Consider the following 15,750-nt stretch of genomic DNA (forward strand, 5'->3'; position numbering starts at 1 on the left):
ATGAACTCAATGGACATGAGTTTGAGCAAAATCCAGGAGACGTGAGGGACAGGAAAGCCTGGCTTGCTGTTGTCTGTGGGGTCACGAAGAGTCGGACATGACTTAGAGCCTGAACAACTGTTGTTGTACTGCTCAACCTCCTCCAGGTACAGATGGATAAGCTGAGGCTTAGTGAGGGGAACTGACTGACTCTTTGCAACCCTAAGGGCTATAGCCTGCCAGGCTCCTCTCCATGGCAGTCTCCAGGCAAGAACACTGGAGTGGGTTGCCATGCCCTCCTCCAGGGGACCTTCCCAACCAGGGATAGAACCTGTGTCTCTTGTGTCTCCTGCATTGGCAGATGAGTTCTTTACCACTAGTGCAACCTGGGAAGCCCCAAACAGGTCAAGGTCAGGTAGCCAGTTGGTGGCAAAGCCAAAGCCCAACCGAGAACAGTTAGTTACATACTCCCAGGCCCACCCCTACCAGCCAACCAACTGCTCCTACCTGCCCCTGCTCACGGTTTCTTGGTCCCACCCCAGGTGTCAGCATCTGAAGAGCTCCCTCCATGCCCCAGCCCACAGCTCTGCAACCAGGCTCTGGCTTTCCTTATTCAAGTAAGTTATTGTTCACCTTCCAAGTGGGTTTGAGTTTTGGGTATGCCACCTTCTTGAGGAAGCTTCAAAAAGGAGGAGGAAGAAGAGAGAGACTTGAGCGCCTTTCCTTGGGAATTCTTGCCCAGCTGAGGAGAGGACTGGAGGATGGAGCAGGACTCCATAAGGGAAACAAAGGAAGTATCTGAGTGTCCAGAAAGTCTGCTCAGTGAGTTGATGGTTTCTCTCTACAACACAGTGATCCCTGGCCCCCTGTGGTACACCACACTGTTGGTCTGCATGGATCACATTTCTTTGAGTCCAGGAAAGCTTCCTGGAAGAGGAGAATGTCCGTTCTTATCTGTATCAATAAAGAGTGAGGCCCCTCTGGAGAGAAGAGGGCTCGGTGCCTTGGTCAAGTCAGACAGACAAGACCAGCAGGACTTCCCTCCACACCTGAGTAGACCCCTTTCTAGATTGTTGCCTGACCCCTGGCAGCTTCCTTTCATCCGTCTCCAACCCGGGTGTTTGAAGATCAAATGAGATGTTGTGTGTGAAAGTGCTCTGTAAACTGTGAAATGTTGTGAGGAGAGAGGAGGGGCTACAGCAGTCTCAGAGTCAGGAGGGAAGCATGGAACTCAGGACATTGGAGGCACAAAGTGTGACGAAGGTCACCTGTGGCAGGCTGGCTGTCCCTGGAAATTTCCATGGTCAGGTGACTAGATGAGGACCCTTGGCTCAGAGTCAGCCTTCATTTCCACGTTTACTATCTTTTCCATACTCCAGGTCCCCCTCTGGGCTCTGGAACACCTGCTGTCTGTTTTGTGTCCCAGATGTGTGTCTTGCTTGGTGTGGGCAGTGAGCAGATTGAGCATCCCTTCCCCCCTCTGCCTGAGCAGCCAGTGGACAGGAATTAACCTGCAGTCCTCCGCTCACATCCCTTCCCTTCACCTCTTCCCCCTTTGCCACAGCTAGGGGTCAGCCAGGGCTCCAGGTCCTGCTGTGCCATCCATGCCCAGCATGGAGCAGGTAGGGGTAGAAATTCAGCTCCTGCTCTGCCTGCTGCCCACTAAGCCAGCCACATAGAGTCCACCATAAGGGACATTTCTTATAGTTGGTTCTGGACAGGGCACCTCTCTACTCTCTCCAAGGTGTTACAGTCCTTATAGATGGCTTCTAATCCCTGCCGTACCTAATAACATCAGTTTAGATGAGCCACAGGAATGAGCATCATCAGAGCTGGGATCCAGGAAGGCTGACTAGTCCCCTTCTCTAAGAATGAAGCACCCAAGCCTGGAGCGCCACAGGACTAGCCCGAGGACATATTTAGACTGGGGACTAAAGTTTGTGTCCATGTGCCCAGTTTGGTGTTGTTTGACCTAGCTAACAGTCCCGATCATTCTGGAGCAGGCTGGCCTCTCATGGCCCAGACTGTTCTCCACCCATGCAGGCCTACAGCTCTGGTCTCTCCAGACAAGCCTGATCTCCTTCAGCAGGAGCTATGCCAATTCTGGTCTCCCAGACTGGGCCTCCCCAAGGACAGGACCAGACTTCCTTCTTTTTCCTCCTCACCCTGCCTGCCTGGCTTCATTCAGGGAGACTGGAGGCCGAGGGACCACCCGTGGGACCACCCGCTCCTCCTAGAGGATCCCTGGAGTTTCCGTCTCTCCCCTGGGGTGGGAGGCTGGGGTCTCCTCAACAGTTTTTCCCTCCCCTGAGGTGCTCATTGCCTCAGCTCCCTTCCACAAGCCAGCCAGCCAGGCGGGCAGCAGCCGAAAAAGATGGATTTTAATTCAATTTTCTGAGATGTGGCAGAGGGAGATGGATGCCAGGCTGCCCTACCCAGCATTCATCTCTCCTGAGCACCGGTTCCCTCCGTGACTCTCAGCCCCTACCCCCCCACCCCCACCCCATGCCAGCCACACCAGTCCAGCTGCACAGGCGGGGAAAACAGCACATTCGAGGATACCGAGGCGTTTTTATTGTACAGTAAACAGCTGACATTTGCTGAATGCTCACCTTATCTTGAGCCAGTGGTTTTCAACCCTCCAGTGCTATAGAATCCTTGGGGAGCTTTAAAAATGTCCCCATGCCTAGGTCTTACCACCGAGATCAGTAGACAGTCTGTGGTAAGGCCTGGGCAAAAGGATTTTTTTAAAAGCTCCCCAGTGGATTGTAATGTGCAGCCAAGGCTCAGAACCACTGTCATAAGCCCTTTGTTAAATGCCTTCCTTGTGCGTGTCACAAGGTGGCATGCTCACATGTCTGGAACCCTGAGAGATGTGCCGAGGGACTGTCCCTCAGTGCCCTCGCAACCATCAGCAGCCTCTTTTACCTCCTCAGGGAACTATTCATATACATATGTTTTTGTTTTCTACATGCTCCGGGCCATGAAACGGATGGGAAAGTAACTGCCTTCCGTGCATTTGCCCATCTAATTCCTGTTTGGGGAAAGTGCTGGGCCTTGCATGGCAAGCTATGGAATCTGTGTTTCTTTCTATGAGGGAGCAAAATGCTGACCCTGGGTCACTTCTCACGCAAGCCAGTGCACAGGGGAAGTTTGATTCTGAAGGGCCTCTGGTCACCCCCTGCATCTGTGCTGGAGTCAGACAACCAGGGAGGCTCTGAGTCGACCCACGTGCATCAGGGAGTGGCCCCTGGAAGGCCCAGAAACACAGCGGGGTGAGCAGGGAGGCTCTGGAAGGTCAGTCCCATGATGGTGCGTAGGGCAGGTCCAGTGCCTCTATAGCTCCGCTCTCCAGCAGATAGACAGTCTGTAGGGACATCCAGGTAGCAGGCCTGGGCTCCCTGGGGAGAGTACCATTCCAGAAGCAGGCTTGCACCCAGCTGGCAGCATCCTTAGCGGATAAACCAGTACCCTCCAGAGCCTTTTCAACTACCCCAGGGACCCTTGAAATTTTCTAAGAAACCAAGGCAATAAACACCAGGCTACTTAGACCCATGGTTTTCAGACTGTTCTCCAGGAACTCTAAAATACTTGAAGCTGCCTCACCAGAAACCTGGAGCACAGATGGAAGGAAGGCATGTTCTCAGAGCCTCCTGGGAGCTCCTCAGAGCTCAGGCATTCTGCGTCCTCTCTGTTCCATGTCCACAGGGCACGGTGATGGATGAGGGTGAGCCAGGGGAGGACTGTCAGAGGAAGAGAAAGAGACCAGGGGTCACCAATTTGGGAATCCTAAGTGCAGACTTGACTGGTTAAGCACCCCATTTCACAGAGAAAGCAAATGAGGCTCAACAGGAATGATTGGCTCAAAGTCATAAAAGCTAATTATTATCAGAGATGGGGCCACATACCAGATCTCTGGATTTCAAGTCCTGAGTTCTGTCCCCTGGACCATAACTCTTAGAAAGGAAGAGGTGCTTCTTGGGAGGTGGGAAGTGTAGGTAAATGTGAGTAGGCATCAAAGGAGGTAAAAGTGAAATGGAATATTGCTCGGCCATTAGAAAGAGGAAATAATGCCATCTGCAGCAACATGGATGGACCTAGAGATTGTCATACTGAGTGAAGGAAGTCAGACAGAGACGAGGAGACATTGTATGACTTCTCTTATATGTAGAATCTAAAAAGAAATGATACAAGTGAACTACAACACAGAAAGAGACTCTCAGACTTAGAGGATGAACTTACAGTTGCTGGGAGGGAAGGATGCGGCATGGGATAATTAGGGAGTTTGGGATGGACACGATACACTGCCATATTTAAAATGGATAGCCAACCAGGACCTACTGTGTGGCACATGGAACTCTGCTTAATGTTATGTGGCAGCCTGGATGGGAGGGGAGTTGAGGGAGAATGGATCCATGAATATGTATGGCTGAGTCCCTTCACTGTTCACGTGAAACCATCACAACATTGTTTGTTAATCAGCTATATCCCAATACAAAATAGGCAGAAATGAGAGATACATGCGAAGAGCCAAATGTCGTATCTCTGTCCCCCATGTACATAAGTACCCAACTGCAGGCACTGACCTGGAGAAGGATCCTTTACTAGCAAGCTACAAGGGAAGCCTCCCACACACCCAAATACACATACTTATTGCTGCATGGAGAGGGTGGTTCCCAGGTGGCGCTAGTGGTAAAGAACCCGCTTGCCAATGCAAGAGACATGAGACACGGGTTCGATCTTTGGGTGGGGAATGCACCCAAGGCACGGGTTCGATCTTTGGGTCCTTCTCCCCTGGAGAAGGACATAGCAACCCACTCCAGTACTCTTGCTTGGAGATTCCCATGGACAGAGGAGCCTAGCAGCTTACAGTCCACAGGGGTTGCAAAGAGATAGACACCTGAAGCGACTTAGCATGCATTGCTGCATGGGAGTATTCGCCACACAGGTGCACATGTGCTTCTCTGTCCATTAGGTATGCCCAGAGGTGCATTCGCCTAGGGCCCAAACATGCTCTCACGCACACGCTCATGCGCACCATCCACAGATCTGCCAGGCGAAACTACACTGTCTCTACCAAGAGAGGCCATTTCTCCCTTGTAGAATTGAGCCAGGCAGTGGGCCACTCTGCAGAGGCAGAGCTTCATCCCTGTCAGGCAGTTTTCGTAAAGCAGTTTCCCATTCACCTTCCGTAGTCCCCTCCCCAGGGACTTAGCTGTTTACCCATGAGAGCCAAATACCCTGCGGGAACTCTGGTGGAAGAAGAATGCGTATTTCCATTCCATCTCCAATTCTCTATTCACCGGACTTTTATTTCTTCCCTGCGCCTCCATCCTCCCCATCTTCACTGGCACGATCTGGAGTTGGTGTGAGGTCTTCCCCTGCAAGAAAGGCCCCCTCCTGGGCACTCTACAAACGGGCCTCACTGCAGGTGTTCAAGAGCCACGTTGCTCACGCCTCGCCCTCTGCTGGGTGCTTGTTCACTGCCCTCAGTCTGGCTCCAGCTCCTGCTGGATGGGGCACCCACCCCCTTGCAGGTCCCACAGAAAAAGCCTGGTCCTGCTTGCTGTTGTTCCAGTTTCCTCAGAGCCTGACTTGGCTGCCTGGAAAATAATAGTGCACCCGGCCCAGCACAAGTCCTGGCTTTCACGTGGGACCCCAGCAAGCAAGCACGGAGGTGTGGAAATTACAGATAATTCATGTGGGAGGAGGCAGCAAGCGTGAGGCATGGATCCAGCCGTTCCCAGAAAAGCAACTCGGGATAATAGGGGCCCTGTGACGGGCTGAGCCCTGACTCGGTGTCGTGCAAACGATGCTGATAATTATATTAAAAGTAGGGCAAATAGAACGTTCTTTGACAACCAACTTTGGGAGCAGGTTGGCAGGTGATGAAACAATTCTTTGCCACAGCTGATGGGAGCATTGTCTGCTGGGAATTCACTGGCAGTGCTGGGGGCTCTGGGCCCTGAGTAGGGGCTGGGAAGATAGAGCTGGCAGGATGACCTTGACCCAAGACCGTGCAGGTATTCAGGGGCGGGGTATGTAGATCAGGCTTCTACTGCAGGATAACAAGTTCCCACCAACTTGGCAGTTTAAAATAATGCACATTGATTACGTCATGGTTTTCCTAGGGCAGGAGTACAGGTGGAGTCCCCTGCTGAAGGTGTCATAAGACTGCAATCAAAGTGTCAGTTAGGTCTGGGGTCTCATCTGAGGCTCAGGGTCTTCTTCCAAGCTTGTCGATAGAATCTATTCCATATGGTTGAGGGGCTGAGCAGTCAGCTTCTGGGACCCCATCTGGTCCTCTCTACAACATGACAGTTTGCTTCTTGAAGGCCAACAGGAGAGAGACTGATGCCTCCGTCTTTGAAGTCTAGACTCTCTCTTAAAGGGCTCATCTGATTATCTCAAATTGTCTTGGGCTAATCTCCCTTTTGACAAATTTAAAGTCAAAGCAACATGTGTGTGTGCTTAGTCACTCCATCCTGTCTGACTCTCTGCAACCCCATGGACTGTAGCCTGCCAGGATCCTCTGTCCAGGGAATTCTCCAGGCAAGAATAGTGCAGTGGGCACCCATTCCCTTCTCCAGGGGATATTCCTGAAGCAGGGATCAAACCCAGGTCTTCTGCATCACAGGCAGATTCTTTACCATCTGAGCCACCAGGGAAGACCAACAACCTCTGCAAAATCCTTTCCCCTTTGCCATGTAACTAGCCTAACCAGGAAAGTAGAATCCATTCTATTTCTACATCCTGTCCACGTCTGAGAGGAGGGACTTGTGTGGGCTTGTATCCCAGGGCACCTTACAATCCTGTCTACTGAGGTCCCTGTCATCTAGAGACTGAACGTGAGAGATGGGGTGGGAACGACCTATTAAGCAAAGATCTCTGAGGTCACAACCCGTGTTAGTCTTGTTCCATCCAAGTGTTTGGCATGAAATCGATGCTCAGGAAATATTTTTCAGTTGAATAAGTGAGTCACCAACTCCTACCTCCAATGTACAGGTGGGGAAGCCAAGACTAGAGAAAGGAAAGTACTTTTTCAAGCCATCCAAGGCAACCGATGGCTAAGTTGGAACAACAATAAGTACTGCCATTAATTGAGCAGTTACTGTGTACCAGACATCACGTTTGGTTATCTTACCAGCTCCTTAAATTGTCATAAAGCTGTGTGATTAGGGATGATGAATACCCAAGGTTTACAGATGAAGAGACCAAGTCTCAGGGAGGCAAAGTAATTTTTCCAAAGATGCTGCTGGCACCATCATAAATCAGGACTCAAGCTCGCTTAACTTGACCCCATGTCCCTGGGGCTCCCTTTTCCATGCTGAGTTCTCTGTGTCTGCAGGTGGGACAGACTGAGAGCAGCAGGAGGAGGCCATGTGTGTGGAGATGCTTGGGGATGCTTGGTCACCTTCCCCCATGACTCTGCCCGCTGCTTCCTCTTCCTTCCCATGGGGATTAAGTCATCACTGTTTCACACTGGGCCACCCAGAGCCTGACAAGGCAGGGAGGTCTTTCTAATTACTCATAATTAGCAAGTTGATTAGTCCTGTCACATGGGACTGTCTCTGTTAGTGCTCTCCTTTGTGTTCTGGGGACACTTCTCTGGAAAGGAGGGGACCTGTCTGCATAACCAGGGAGAAGAGGATGCAGGGGAATCTGACTGGGATTGGGCAATCAGGTCATTCATGACCACAGAGACAAGTATCTCACCAAGCCTACCCCTTCCACCAGATCCCCATGGGAGCTTGTATTTTTCCAGATCCAGAGCACAGAGAACACACGTCCATCCTGGGAGACAGGCCTGCCGTGCTACCCTTCCCCAGAGACCCTCATGCATCACTCCCTGTCCTTCTGTAAGTGAAAGTTGCTCAGTCGTGTCTGACTCTTTGCAACCCCATGGACTATACAGTCCTTGGAATTCTCCACGCCGGAATACTGGAGGGGGTAGCCTTTCCCTTCTCCAGGCCATCTTTCCAGCCCAGGGATCAAACCCAGGTCTCCTGCATTGCAGGCGGATTCTTCACCAGCTGAGCCACCAGGGAAGCCACTCCTTCTGTACAGCTCCGGTCAAATGTCACTGCACTCATCACTGTCTGGCTCCTGACCCCAAGTTATAACACAGTAGGTAAGCACAGATTTTGGAGCCAGACTGCTGGGTTCCCATCCTGGCTCTGCCACTTGGACAAATTATTAACCTTCTGTGCCTCAGTTCCCTCATTTTTAAAGTGGGACTAAACAGTAGCATCACATTGTTATGACTGTAAATAAGTTAATATATGTAAATCATTAGACTTCCCTGGAGGTCTAGTGGTTAAGACTCCACACTTCCACTGCAGGGGACCTGGGTTAGATTCCTGAAGCTAAGATCTTGCTTGCCATATGATGTGGCCAAAAATAAATAAGAAGAACATTAGAACAGAGTCTAACATAGAATAAATACAATAAAGTGTTAATAATTCCTTTGTTCTTCTTTTTCTTTATAACACCTATCACTATCTGCTATGTAACAAATAGTATGTTGCATGTTATTTGTCTATTTAATATTTGTCTCCCCCAAAAGGATGGAAGCTACTTGAGGGCAGGGCTTTTCTTTGCTCGTTGCTTTATTCCAGCACCTGTTGAATCAGTGAGTGAATCCTACCTTCTCTCTTCTCGGGCAGAGGTTTCACTTCTCTCTGTGCTCTTCAGAAGTTCTCAAAGAAAATAAAGATGCAGCTTCCATGCCCTCATCATCTTCTAACCTCTGTCACCTTGATTCATGACCACAGACTTCACTTCTGGAACCACAAGGTGACTCTGTCCCACAATAACCAAATTCTACCCTGTGATGAAATGGTCTGAAACTTATGTCATAAAATCTTGGAAGCCTAGAATTCATGGATGCCTAGAATGGACTCCAGGCCTTGGAGAATTCCAGAATGGAACTCTGGAAGCTCAGAATGTAATCTGCGATTTGTTGATAGAACCTAGGAATCTTGGAGAGGAGACCCAGAATTTCAGAAGAGGCTCTCAGAACCGGGTCTTTGAGAGAACCCGGTGAGACAAAATGGCCCTGCGTTGCTGACTTGTTTGCAGTGATAAAAACAAACCTAAGTTGTGCTGGTGTCCAGAGCTAAGGGGCGGGGAGAAGGGCCAGGACAGTGGTGGGAAAGGGCTCCCCTGTGAGGGTTGCTAGGCGCTGGCACTGGCTGAGACAATGAGGCTGGCTGGGCAGGTGGAGCCTAAGACTGCATGCTAATGAGGATGCAGGAGGAGAAAGGGAGGGAGGGGGTTGGGGCAGCATGCAGGGCATGGGCATGGCCCGTTCTGATCCCATCACAGCTGGCCATCCAGCTGCCAGGACCGGCTGGGCCCCAGGTCTGGCTCTGCCCTCCCATCCAAAGGCAGGCTGGGTCTGCACAGTGCTTGGGGTTCAGACAGGTGCCCTATCCTGTTCTGAAGTCCACACCCTAGAGCAGGAGTGTGGTTAGGTTATGAGCCCCAGGAGACCCAGGGCTAAAAGGGGGGAGGTGGCCAGGGGGCAGAGAATAGAGGAACTCCTCAAGAAAATGGATTGACCTAGGGTAGAATGGTAGACCTAGGGTAGAATATATGGTACTTGATGAGAAACTCTGCATATTAAACAGAGGTTCAATTAATGAGCCACTAGTGAACTCCGGGAGTTGGTGATGGACAGGGAGGCCTGGCATGCTGTGATTCATGGGGTCGCAAAGAGTCGGACACAACTGAGCGACTGAACTGAACTGAACTGAACACTACTTTTACCCTGAATATTGACTCAATCCCAGGCAGCCCTTTGACCTGGGCTAGACACTGAACCCTGAACTTCTCTCAAGTTAGGCCCCAGTCCCAGTCCCATAGGAAGCCCCTATCCCAGCTACAGACTAACCTCTAGATTGAGCTCTGGGATCAGAGCCCTGATCCCAGCTAAGTGAGTGCATGCTAAATCACTTCAGTCTTGTCCGATTCTTTGCAACCCTATGGACTATAGTTCTCCAGGCCCATGGAGTTCTCCAGGCAAGAATACTGGAGTGGGTTGCCATGCCCTTCTCCAGGGGATCTTCCCAACACTGGGATCGAACCTGCGTCTCTTATGTCTTCTGCATTGGCAGGCGGGTTCTTCACCACGAGCGCCACCTGGGAAGCCCGATCCCAGCTAAATTTTCCTCCAAACAATGTTTCATGCATCTGCAGATCTCTGAAAATAGAATTCACCTCAAAGAATCCAAAAGCCAGGAGGATTCCTTAAACCGTACACACACATGCTGGCTTCCAGAAACAGCTACAAAGACGCAGGTTGATCTCCCTCTCAAAGCCCAGAGCAAGTGGACTCTCCCCTCCCTGCTGTGGGAAGGGCTTCAGTTCAGAGGTAGTCCTGCTCCAGCCTGAGCTCTTTCCAACATGAGAAAGAGAACCTGGAAGGCTGTCGGAGGACCAGACCCCGTCAAGACGCTGCTGGGGACGGAGATGCAAACTGCGCATGAAAGCCGGAGGAGCGTCGGCAGAGGTGGTCCTGGTGGTACTGGAGGTGGAGACAGCTGTGGTGATGCTTGCCTGGGCGGTCTTGACAAATGAAGTTGATGATATCAATGAATATTTGTAAGCCTGGTGATAGACACGTGCCTCGTGAAGGTCTCCCAATCTCTCCGCTCTTCCCTCAACTGCACTCCTTTCTGCCCTTCTGACACTCACCATCTTGGCTTTGATTGGCCTGGTTTTAGTGCCTTGGAATAGGCCACTGTTTTTCCTTAATGAGCCCAGTGCTTTTGGAGGAGGAACTCTGTAATAACCCAAATAACAAATAAATTGGAGTCTTTGTGTATTCCCTGCTTCTGGTTTTAGCATCTCCAAGGTGGAAGGACAGCTGCCTTCATCCCATCAACATGGTGCCCAGTAGAACTGGAGGCTCCCCCTCTTAGGCACTTTAAAATGTCTGACACACACTGCTCACTCCCAGGAAGATAAGGCAGTGAAAGGACAAATGGACCCACCAACCTCTTGGAGCTGCAGTCACCTGGACGAAGAAGCGAGAAACTGTCACCCATATTCCAGGGGCTGTGGTAGTTCCTCTACTGAGGTCCAGCCTCACCTGGCTCAGATGACCACAAGATATGAGGGTCACGAGGAAAAACCCTCTATCCTCTGGGCAATCTTCCCTGTTCAGTGCTGCACAAAAATCTCTCCACTGAGACTCATTTTCTTCTGGAAGATAGAGGAAATATGCATTTTCTTCTGGAAGATAGAGGAAAGAGCTTTGGTCTGATGAGGAGAGACCTTGCATTCTAATCTGGGTCACAGTACTGCTCTGATCCACACTTCTACCACATAACCTCACATGGCGGGCATCCTGGTTAGGCTACTTCTTCTTTATTGCCAGACTTTCCCTTGCCATGCACACCATTAAGCATTAGTTCAGTCCCTAGTTCTAAATGCTAACGGCATTGCCCAGTCATTGTGACATTAAAAGCCCTCCCATGCTTACCCACCACTACCCACTTTCTACCCACTTGAGAACTATTCAGAGACATTGTCTCTGCAGTAACTGCAAAGGGAAGAGCCTCAAACCTGTTTAACCAACATCAGTCCACCACCACCTCCAAGCTATATGAGAGAAGATAGGAAGACATGATAAAACTACTGAGGATGTGTTTGTGGTGGGGGCTCCCAAAGGAAGGCACATAGAAAAGGGCACTTGCCCTCATCCCAGCCCCATGAAAAGAGCTTGAAAAGACTCTTGTGGAGAGCTTGGCAGTTTTTGCTGAAATTGGGTGACACAGAGACTGACAGCTGACTGCCCAGAGACATGTCCCCCCCCCAATGTGTAGGAAGAATTATACCAAGGGATTTACCTTATTTATGCGGTATATAGAGCCAGGGGAGGGCTTAAAGCAAGGCATGCTAAACAGAATCATGTGGGCAGCATGATAGAAGCTGCAAGAGAGGCAGGAAAACAGTTAAGAACCTACTGAGGTAGTCCTGAGGACAGATGATGAAGGGCTGGACTGGGCTACAACAGTGGACATAGATGTGAAAGGATAGGGGTGGAGCTGAGGGAAAAAATAAGATAAATCAATAGGAACTGTTTGTGAAGACTCCAAAAGGCAAGACCCATAAGAGGAGTTTTGTTATCATTATTGTCTTAAAATACAAAACTTTCTGGAGAGGGAATAGCTGAGTGCCATTATCAGTCATTAACACTTTAGTATGAATTAGCCATTCATCCATGGAGCTGTTGACATTTAGCAAAAGCAGGTTTTAAGAAAACCTGGGGGCGGTCCTAAGATGGCAGAGGAATAGGACGGGGAGACCACTTTCTCCCCCACAAATTTATCAAAAGAATATTTAAACGCTGAGTAAATTCCACAAAATAACTTCTGAATGCTGGCAGAGGACATCAGGCGCCCAGAGAAGCAGCCCATTGTCTTCGAAAGGAAGTAGGAAAAAATATAAAAGACAAAAAAAAAGAGACAAAAGAGGTAGGGATGGAGCTCCATCCTGGGAAGGGAGTCTTAAAAAGAGAGAAGTTTCCAAACACCAGGAAACACTCCCACTGCCAAGTCTGCGGTGAGCCTTGGAAGCACAGAGGGCAACATAACAGGGAGGAAAAGTAAATAAATAATTAAACCCCACAGATTCCATGCCCAACGGTAACTCCCCCAGCGGAGAAGCAGCGCAGATGCCTGCACCCGCCACCAGCAAGCAGGGGCTTGGCAGGGAGGCGCAGGCTGCATTGCTTAGCGTAAGAATCTGGCCTGAATGCCCCGAGGGCAATCTGAGTGAGTTAACTTGGGCTAGCAAACCAGACTGTGGGATAACTATACGAAAAGCCAGCCCTAACCTAAGACACCGCCAGGCCTGCGCACAGAACAAAGGACTGAACAGAGAGAGCCGGCTGCAGACCATCCCCCTCCAGTGACAAGCAGCCAGAGCTGGAAGGGGGCAATCGCAGCCCCAGAGAGACATTATCTACAAAACTGTAAGCAGGCTTCTTTGCTAACTAAGACTTCTTGGGGTTCTGGACGGTCAACATCCGCCTGAGAAGGTGCGCTGGTTTTACACCCAGAAAACCAAGCAGGGAGAAAACTGAGCGGCAGGGACGGGGGAGGCGATAAGTCGCAGAGACCACGCTCGCCAAACTCCCCATCACCTGAGCTGCTCGGACCTGGGAAGGGCACAAAACACAGGCCCAAGCAAGTCTGCGCCTCTGAGGACTACCCGAGTGCCTGAACCTGAGTGGCTTAGACCTGATAGGTGCATGCAGCCCAGGGCTGGCCTCGGACTGTCCCCAGCGGAGCAACCTAGAGCCTGAGCAGTGTGGGCAGGAAGGGCACACGCGCCGTGAGCAGGGGCAGGCCCAGTGTGGCTGAGGCACTGTGAGCACACGCCAGTGTTATTTGTTTGCAGCATCCCTCCCTCCCCACAGCACGACTGAACAAGTGAGCCTAAAAAACGTGTTCACCACCACCCCCCTTGTGTCAGGGCGGAAATCAGACACTGAAGAGACCAGCAAACAGAAGCTAAAACAGAGGGAACCGCCATGGAAGTGACAGGTGTAATAGATTAAAACCCTGTCGTTAGGACTGACTACATAGGAAGGGGCCTACAGATCTTGAGAAATATAAGCCGGACCAAAGAACTATCCAAAAATGAACTGACCCCACAATACCCACAACACCAGAGAAAGTCCTAGATATATTTTTACTATTTTTATGATCATTCTTTTAAAAAAATTTTTTTTAATTTTTAAGTCCTCTATTACTCCTCTAATTTTCACTTTTATAACCTATTACTTTGAAAAAAAAGACCCTATTTTTTAAAAGCAAACTTCATATATATATATATTTTTATAATTTTTGTGACTTTGTTTTTTTTCTTTCTTTCTTTCTTTTTCTGCTTTTCTTTAATATTGTATTTTTTAAATTCCAAACCCTACTCTAGATTTTTAATCTTTGCTTTTTGATATTTGTTATCAATTTTGTACCTTTAAGAACCCAATTTTCAGGATGTATTTTTACTTGGGAGCAAGATTACTGGCTTGACTGCTCTCTTCCCCTTTGGACTCTCCTTTTTTTCCACCAGGTCACCTGTGTCTCCTCACTAATTCCTCTCTTCTCTACACAACTCTGTGAATCTGTGGGTTCCAAACAGTGGAGAACACTAAGGGAATTGATTGCTGGGTGGATCTGTCTCTCTCCTTTTATCCTCCTGGCCACCTCTGTCTCCTTCCTCCCTCTTCTCTTCTCTTTATAACTCCGTGAACATCTCTGAGTGGCCCAGTTGTGGAGTGCACATAAGGAAGTGATTACTGGCTAGCTTGCTCTCTCCTCTATCGATTCCACCTCATCTCATTCGGGTCGCCTCTAACTCCCTCCTCCCTCTTTTCTTCTCCATGTAACTCTGTGAACCTCTCTGGGTGTCCTTCACTGTGGAGAAACTTTTCATCTTTAACCTAGATGTTTTATCAATGGTGCTGTATAGAAAGAGAAGTTTTGAGACTACTATAAAAATAAGACTGAAAACCAGAAGCAGGAGGCTTAAGTCCAAACCCTGAGAATACCAGAGAACTCCTGACTCCAGGGAACATTAATCAATAGGAGCTCATCAAACGCCTCCATACCTACACTGAAACCAAGCACCACCCAAGGGCCAACAAGTTCCAGAGCAAAACATACCACACAAATTCTCCAGCAACACAGGAACACAGCCCTGAACTCCAATACACAGGCTGCCCAAAGTTACTCCAAAACCACAGACACCTTATAACTCATTACTGGACACTTCATTGCACTCCAGAGAGAAGAAATCCATCTCCACGCACCAGAACACCAACACAAGCTTCCCTAACCAAGAAACCTTGACAAGCCACCTGCACAACCCCACCCACAGTGAGGAAACGTCACAATAAAGAGAACTCCACAAACTGCCAGAATACAGAAAGGACACCCCAAACGCAGCAATATAAATAAGATGAAGAGACAGAGGAATACCCAGCAGGTAAAGGAAGAGGATAAATGCCCACCAAACCAAACAAAAGAGGAAGAGATAGGGAATCTACCTGATAAAGAATTCCAAATAATGGTAGTGAAAATTATCCAAAATCTTGAAATAAAAAATGGAATCACAGATAAATAGCCTGGAGACAAGGATTGAGAAGATGCAAGGAAGGTTTAATAAGGACCTAGAATAAATAAAAAAGAGTCAATATATAATGAATAATGCAATAAGTGAGATCAAAAACACTCTGGAGGCAACAAATAGCAGAATAACAGAGGCAGAAGATAGAATTAGTGAATTAGAAGAGAGAATGGTAGAAATAAATGAATCAGAGAGGAGAAAAAGAAAAATGAATTAAAAGAAATGAGGACAATCTCAGAGACCTCCAGGACAGTGTTAAACTCCCCAACATTTGAATCATAGAAGTCCCAGAAGAAGAAGACAAAAAGAAAGACCATGAGAAAATACTTGAGGAGATAATAGTTGAAAACTTTCCTAAAATGGGGAAGGAAATAATCACCCAAGTCCCAAACAGAGATAAACTGCCAGAGAGTCCCAAACAGGATAAACCCAAGGTGAAACACCCCAAGACACATATTAATCAAGTTAACAAAGATCAAACACAAAGAACAAATATTAAAAGCAGCAAAGGAAAAACAACAAATAACACACAAGGGGATTCCCATAAGGATAACAGCTGATCTTTCAATAGAAACTCTCCAGGCCAGGAGGGAATGGCAAGACATACTTAAAGTGATGAAAGAAAATAAC

The sequence above is a fragment of the Ovis canadensis genome, chromosome 4, assembly GCF_042477335.2.
Source record: "Ovis canadensis isolate MfBH-ARS-UI-01 breed Bighorn chromosome 4, ARS-UI_OviCan_v2, whole genome shotgun sequence".
In the NCBI taxonomy this organism is placed as follows: Eukaryota; Metazoa; Chordata; class Mammalia; order Artiodactyla; family Bovidae; genus Ovis; species Ovis canadensis.